Consider the following 8,514-nt stretch of genomic DNA (forward strand, 5'->3'; position numbering starts at 1 on the left):
ACTTATATATTTATCTGTTCATCCATTGATAACCACTTGGGTTGCTTCCATGTTTTAGTTACTTCAAATAATGCTGTTATGAACATGGATGTACAAATATCTCTTTGGGACCCTGATTTCAGTCCTTGTGAATGTATAACCAGAAGTGGAATTGCTGGATGATATAGTAATTTTATTTTTAATTTTTTGAGAAACTGCCATACTGTTTTCCCTAGTGGCTATACCGTTTAAATTCCCGCTAAAGGGGTACCAATTTCCTGGGAAATGAACCATAAGCTCTTGACAAGAATGTGTATGATGTTTGTGGATAGAGAGTTTTGTCAGTTAGATCTAGTTGGTTATTGTGTTGTTCAAGTCCTTTATTTCCTTACTTATCTTCTGTCTAGTTGTTCTATCCATTATTGACAGTGGGGTATTGAAGTCTTCACCTATAATTGTAGAACTAGTTCTTCCTTTAGTTGTGTTAAATTTTCCTCATATATTTTGATAGTATGGTGTTATGTATGTAAATATTTATAATTGTTATATATCTTCTTGTGTTGAATCTTTGGTTAATATACACTGCTTTTCTTTTTCTCTTATAAACTTTTGAAATGTAAGGTCTAGTTTGTCTGGGAGTACAGCCACCTTTTTCTTTTGATTGTTCTTTGTATGGAATATCTTTTCCATCCTTTCACTTTCAACCTATTTGTATCTTTGGATTTAGAGTGAGTCTCTTTGGACAGCATATTGTTGGATCTTATTTTTTTAATCCATTCTGCTCATCTCTATCTTTTGATTGGAGAAGTTACTCCATCTACATTTAAAATAGCTACTGATAAGGAAGGACTGACTTTTGCCATTTTTCTATTTGTTTTCCAAATGTCTTATAGCTTTTTTTTTGTCCCTTGTTTCCTATTTTGCCATCATCTTTTGTGTTTGCTTGATTTTTGTGGTGAAATATTTAAATTTCTTACTCATTTCCCTTTGTGTATTTTCTATAGCTATTTTCTTTGTGATTATCATGGTGATTATATTTAACATCTTAAAGTTATAACACTATAATTTGAATTATACAAATTTACCTTCAATAACATACAAATTCTGTTCCTTCTTAGGTCCTTCCTCACCCAATTAGCTGTTGATACCACAAATTTACATTCTTATACATTTGTGTCCAGAAATATAAAGTAATAATTTTTTTAATGCATTGCTTTTTTTGGTTACATAAGAAACAAAATGCGAAGTTACAAGCCATGGTTACAGTAATACTAGTTTTTATAATTGCCTGTGTGTTTACCTTTACTGAGAACAGTATTTCTTCATAAAGCTTTGAGTTACTGGACAGTGTGCTTTCATTAGACAACCTGCAGGAATTCCTTTAGCATTTCTTACAGACAGATAAAGTGGCAACTAACTACCCCAGCTTTTGTTATTTGTCCCTCAATTTTGAAGGACAGTTTTGCCAGATATAATATGCTTGGTTGACATTTTTTGATTGATATAGTCTTAAACTTTGAATTTATCAGCCACTATCTTCTGGCCTCCAAAGTATCTGATAAGAAAACTGCTGATAATCTTAGTGAAAATTATGTACAAAAAGTGACTTCTCTTATTACTTTCACTATTTTCCTTCTGTCTTTTTCTTTGGACAGTTTGATTATAATGTGTCTTGCTGTATGTCTCTTTCAGTTCACCCTCTTTGGAGTGCTTTGAGCCTTCTTAGAAGTTTATTTCATGTTCTTCATCAAATTTTAAAACTTTTCTGCCTTTATTTCTTCAAATATTCTCTCTGCCCTTTCCGTTATCTTCTTTTGGGGCTACCACAATGTGCACATTGATCCACTTATAATGTCTCATAGGTTCCTTTATCTCTGTTGATTTTTCTTCAATCTTGTATCTTTCTGTTCTCAGACCTTATAATTTCCAATGTCCTATCTTCAAATTCACTGATTTTTTCTTCTGCTTGATCAAATCTTCTTTTGAATCCCTCTAGTAAAATTTTCTTTTCAATTATTATACTTCTCAGCTCCAGAATTTTTTTTCAGTTTTTTGATATCTTTCTTTTTGGTATTTTCACTTTAACTTTACATCGTTTTCTTGAGTTTCTTCCTTTAGTTTTTGAGCATCTTCTTTAATACAGTTAAAAAACAAACAAACAAACAAACAACTTTGTCTAGTATATCCACCAACACAGAAAGTTTCTGTTGGTTTTCTGTTAGTTTTTTTTTCCTTTGAAAGGACTTAGTTTCTTATTTCTTTGTTTATATTGTGATTTTTAAATTGAAAACCAGGTGTTTGAAATTTAATAATGTGGTAACTTTGAAAATCAGACTCTTCCTCTTTTTCCTAGACTTTGCTGGTTTTTGTTTTATTTTTATTTTTTTAATTATTGTAGACTCTCTCAGTTCTGAGGATTAGCCTAAGGTGTAAACTTAAGGTCATTTCAGGTTTTCTCAGAACTTTTGCATTTCCCTGGGCATGCCCAGTGATGTTCTAATTTCCTCCATATATTTGGTTTCTTGTAAATGTTCTAGTCTTTAATTTCTGGTTCCCAAAGACAGAAAAGATAAAAACGCAGGGGAGGGAAGATGTTAGCATTTTAAATCCCCTATAAGTCACTGTAGTTGGAAAAAGACAGGCTTTCCACAACTGAGGGAGATGCACTAACTATGGCCACCTTCCTCTTATTCTGCGCTTCTGTGATCGGGAGCAGCAATCAGCAATAGACACAGATTCCCAATATTTGGAGGAGAGAGTCCTTTTTGCCCATCCTGGCTCTTGTAAGATGTGAACCAACTGTTCCAGGAACACCTGCATGACAACCTGCTATGAGTTGGTGTCAGTGGGAAAAAACAAAAATAGGTACTGGATTCCTCAGGTGGTAGTGTTTATTAAGTGTACTATTAAGGTAATACTCAGATAGAAGAATTCAAATCACTTGGTGAATAACTGGATGATGAAGGTTGAGAGGGATTGTACTTGATAGGGTTCAACCAGAGAAGCAGAACTAGAAGGATATTATGGTTATAATATGTGCATGCATTATTTGGAATTGTGTTTGCAATTGTGTGACTAGCTAAGTAAGCCCAGAGAGTACAGAGCAAGCAGTCAGGGAGGAAAGATTGTGATCCAGCTGGAACCCGATGGGCGTAGGTTAAAGCTTGTTGCTCACTGACCAGCAGCTGGGAAGATCCTGGGGGAGGCTGCTGCTCAGAGGCTCTAAGTTCAAGGAAGTCCTAATTTCTCTGCTAAAGGCTTCCAACTGATTAAGCCAGGCCACCCAGGATTGCCTCCCTTATGATTAACATAAAGTCAACCAATAAGTACTTTAATTAGATTGAAAAATCCCTCACAGCAGTGACTAGAACAGTGTTTCATTGAATACCAAGGAGAAAGTGTGTGCACACTTTCACAAACTGGCTGCTGCCTGTCTTCCTTCCTCCAGCTCTTAGGAAAGATATCCTAGTAGTTCAGCTGAACCACAAACATACTGGAAAGGGAATTCTGGAGATTGTAATTCAGCTTTTCCAAGTTAACATCACAAAACTATCATGGAGGAAGAAGTGAAGGATGATTCAAATATTCATGTATAAGCCACTGGGAGGGGTCTTGGAGGAACAATCATACTTATGAGGCACAAGGAGTTCCATAGTAGAGATTCCCTTTTCTGTTTTATATCCTTAGTTGTCATGATCCCTCACAGAAAAGAATGGTGATAGAAGGTAAAAGCATAGATGATACAGCTCTTCATGATTAAAAGCTTTATTCTAGACATGTCTTTTCCACAGTTTGTTGTGACTGAGCCCATTTCTGCAGGAGCCATGATGCAGTAGCCCCAAGGAGCTGACAGATGACATGGTGAGTAAGACTTACAGCTTTTGTCTAGAATATTACTGCCTAATACTAAAGTCACACATCTTGAATTCTTGGCCTCCTAGACAGTGTATAAAAACGGCTTTTACTCTACTCATCTGTTTGGGGTATGTTCACAGGAAGCTAGAGCATGCATTTGAAGAGGGTGGTGGTGGGATGAATAGAAAGCCACCATTTCAACTCCCTGTTGCATTACACTATACAAATGGACACCGATGGCACTCTCTGCTCACTCTTTGCCACAGATACCCCATGCATCCCATAAGAGGGCATGGCTGTACTTTTTTGTTTATTTGTTTTGATATATATTTTTTAATTAAAGTATAGTTGATATGCAATTTTATATTGGTTTCAAATGTACAACATAGTAATTTGAGTTATCTGTATTATTAAATGATTACCTCAACTAGTGTAGTTGCTATCTTTCAACATATAAAGATGTTATGGAACTATTGACTATATTCTCTGTGCTGTACTAATTTGTATTATGGTTGAGATTTGTGACTCTTAATCCCCTTCACCTACTTCACCCACCCTTGTTCTCTATAGTAACCACCAGTCATTTCTCAGTGTCTATGAATCTATTGCTATTATGTTCATTTTGCTTTGTTTTTAGATTCCACAAATAAGGGAAATATGTTGTGTGTCTTTCTCCACCTGGCTTATTTCACTTGGCTTGATACCCTCTAGGTTCATCCACGTTGGCCCAAATGACAGGATTTCTTTTTTATAGATGTCCACTATTATGTATAACACTTCTTCAGTACCCATTCATCTATTGATGGAAACTTTGGTTACTTCCATATCTTGGCCATTATAAATAATCCAGCAATAAACATAAGGGTACATATATCTTTTTGAATCAGAGATTTGTTTTGGGTAAATTCATAGGAATGGAATTACGGGGGGAGATGGTGTTTCTATTTTTAGTTTGTTGAGTAACCTACATACTGCTTTCTAGTGGCTGCACCAATTTACATTCTCACCAACAATGTAGGAGGGTTCCCATTTCTCCACATCCTTGCCAACACTTGTTATTTCTAAATAATAATAGCCATTTGGAGAGCGACCATTCTGACTGGGTGTGAGGTAATATCTCTCTGTGGTTTTGATTGGCATTTCCTTGGTGATTAGAAATGTGGAGCATCTTTTCATGTGCCTGTTGGCCATCTGTATGTTTTCTTTGGAAAAATGTCTATTCACATCCTCTGCCCATTCTTTAATTCAGTTATTTGTTTTTTTTGGTGTTGAGTCATAGGAATTCTTTATATATTTTGGATGTTAACCCCTTATTGGATATATCATTTACAAATATATTCTCCGATACCATAGGTTGCCTTTTTGTTTTGATTATTGTTTCCTTTGCTGTACAGAAGCTCTTTAGTTTGATATAGTCACATTTGTTTATTTTGGCTTTGTTTCCCTTACCTAGGTAGACACAGCCAGAAAAAAATTACTCATGCTTATGTTCAAGAGATTTTTGCCTATGTTTTCTTCTAAGAGTTTTATGTTTCATATCCTTTAGTTAGGTCTTTAATCCTTGACATGGATTTATTTTTTTTACTTTGTCTATGGTATTATGGAATAATCCAGTTTCATTGTCTTATATCTAGCTCTCCAGTTTTTCCAATACCATTTATTGAAGAGACTTTCTTTATCCCATTGCATATTCTTGCCTCCTTTGTCATATATTAATTGACCATATATGTACAGGTTTATTTCTGGGCTCTCACTTTTGTTCCATTGATCTATGTGTCTATTCTTGTGCCAATACTATGCTGTTTTGATTAGTGTAGCTTTGTAGTACAGTTTGAAGTCAGCAAACATGATGCCCCCAGCTTTGCTCTTTATTAAAATTGCTTTGGCTGTTTGGGGTCTTTTGTGGTTCCATACAAATTTTAGGGTTATTTACTCTAGCTAATTGAAAAATACCATTGGTATTTTGACAAGGATTGCATTGAATCTGTAAATTGCTCTGGGAAGGATGGCCGTTTTGACAATACCAGTTTTCCTATCCATGAACATGGGATAGATTCCCATTTATTTTTGTCTTACTCAACCTCTTTCATCAGTGTTTTAGAGTTTTCAGAGTACAGGCCTTTCATCTCCTTGATTAGGTTTATTCCTAGGCTTTTTATTCTAGTTCATTATTGGTAGATAAGAATGCAGCAGATCTCTGTATATTGATTTTAGATCCTGCAACTTTGCTGAATCCAGTTATTAGTTCTAATAGTTTTTTTTTTTTTGGTGGAGTCTTTAGGGTTTTCTACATGTGGTATCATGTCATCTTCAAGTAGTGAGCTTTACTTCTTCCTTACCAATTTGGATGCCTTTCTTATCTTTACCTTGTCTGATTGCTGTGGCTAGGACCTCCAGTCCTATGTTGAATAAAAGTGGTGAGAGTAGCATCCTTATCTTGTTCCTGATCTTAGAGGAAAAGCTTTCAGCTTTTCACCATTGAGTACAATGTTATCTGTGGGTTTCTCATATATGTCCTTTATTATACTGGAGTGTGTACCATCCATACCCATTTTGTTGAGAGTTTTTATCAGGAATGGATGTTGCCTTTTGTCAAATGTTTTTTTAGCATCTATTGAGATAATCATATGGTTTCTATCCTTTGTTTTGTTAATGTGGTGTAACACACTGATTAATTATTAATACATTCATAATTAATTATGAATATCCTTTCATTCCTGGAATAAATCCCACTTGGTTGTGATGCATGACCCTTTTGATGTATTTTTGAATTGGTTTGCTAATACTTTGCTAAGTATTTTTGCATTCACCAGGGATACTGATCTGTAGTTTTCTTTTTTTGTAGTGTCTTTGTCTGGTTTTGGTATTAGAGTGATGCTGGCTTCATAGAATGAGTTTGGAAGTGTCTTTTGGATTTAAAAAGGATGGTTATTAGCTCTTTTTTAAGTGTTTGGTAGAATTCAGCTATGAAACTATCTGGAACCACATTTTTGTTTGTTGGTTTTTTATTACCAGTTCAAGTTTGTGACTGGTAATTGGTCTGTTCAGATTTTCAGTTTCTTCCTGGATCAGTCTTGGAAGATTGTAAATATCTAGGAATATGTCCATTTCTTCTAGTTTATCCAATTTATTGGCATATAATTTTTCATAGAATTATCATATAATTCTTTGAATTTCTGTGCTGTCCATTTTAACTTCTCCTTTTTTTATTCCTGATTTTATCTGTGCTCTCTCTCTTTTTTCTTGAAAAGTATGGCTAGGGGTTTGTCTATTTTGTTTCTCTTCATGAAGAACAAGTTCTTGGTTTCACTGATATTTTTTTCTATTGTTTTATTCTTCTCTACTTTATTTATTGCTGCTCTGATTTTTATTATGTACCTCCTTCTACTAACTTTAGCCTTTGGTCTTCTTTTCCTAGCTCCTTTAGTTGTGAGGTTAAATAGTTAATTTGGGTAGTTCTTGTTTCTTGAGGTAGGCCTATATTGCTATGTACTTCCCTCTTACAACCATTTTTGCTGCATCTCACATATTTTGAGCCATTGTGTTTTGTCTTCATGTATTGTTCAATTTCCTCTTTGTTCAGTGATCCATTGGTTATTTAGAAACAAGTTGTTTAGCCTTCATGTGTTTGAGAAGTTTTTCTTTTTTCTTGCTGTACTTAATTTCTAGTTTCATACCACTGTGGTTTGAAAAAATGCTTGATACAATTTCAATATTCTCGATGCTTTTTTTGTGTGTCCTAATATGTAATCTATTCTGGAGAATATTCTATGAACACTTGAGAGAAATGTGTATTTTGCTGCTTTGGGGTAGAATGTTCTGTATATATGTTAAGTTCATCTGGTCTAATGTATTATTTAAGACCTCTGTTTATTTTCTGTCTGGTTGGTCTATCCATTGATGTAAGTGAAGGGTGTTAATATCTCCTAATATGATTGTGTTGCTGTTTCTCCTTTTAGGTCTGTTAGTATTTGCTTTATATATTTAGGTGCTCCTATGTTGGGTGCATAGATATTTACAATTGTTATCCTCTTGTTGGAATGATCCTTTAATTATTACGCAATGCCCTTCTTTGTCTCTTATTACTTTCTTTTGAAGTCTATTTTGTCTAATATAAGTACTGCTACTCCTGTTTTTTCTCCCCTTTATTTGCATGAAATATCTTTCTCCATCCCTTTACTTACACTCTGTGTATGTCTTTGTGTCTGAATGAGTCTCTTTTAGGCAGCATATAGATGGGTCTTGTTTCTTTATTCATTCTACCACCATATGTCTTTTGATTGATGCATTTAGCCCATTTACAGGTAAGGTAATTATTGATAGGTATGTATTTATTGCCATTTTAATCAATTGTTTTCTGGTTATTTCTGTGTTTCTCCTCTCTTCCTTTCTTCCTTACTTATACTCTTCTCTTGTTATTAGATTTTTATTTTTTTGGTGTTATGCTTGGGTTCCTTTTGTGTGTGTGTGTGTGTGTGTGTGTGTGTATCTACTATATGTTTTAGGATTGTGGTTGCCATGGGGTTCATATATAGTTTCCTAAATATATAAAAGTCTATATTAAGTTGTTGGTTGCTTGATTTTGAACACATTCTAAAAATAATATGTTTTATTCTTTTTCCTCCTCCATACTTTATGTATAATTTACATTTTTTTGTATAACCATTGACTAATTTTATG

The sequence above is a fragment of the Manis javanica genome, chromosome 1 (genome assembly GCF_040802235.1).
Source record: "Manis javanica isolate MJ-LG chromosome 1, MJ_LKY, whole genome shotgun sequence".
Lineage (NCBI taxonomy): Eukaryota > Metazoa > Chordata > Mammalia > Pholidota > Manidae > Manis > Manis javanica.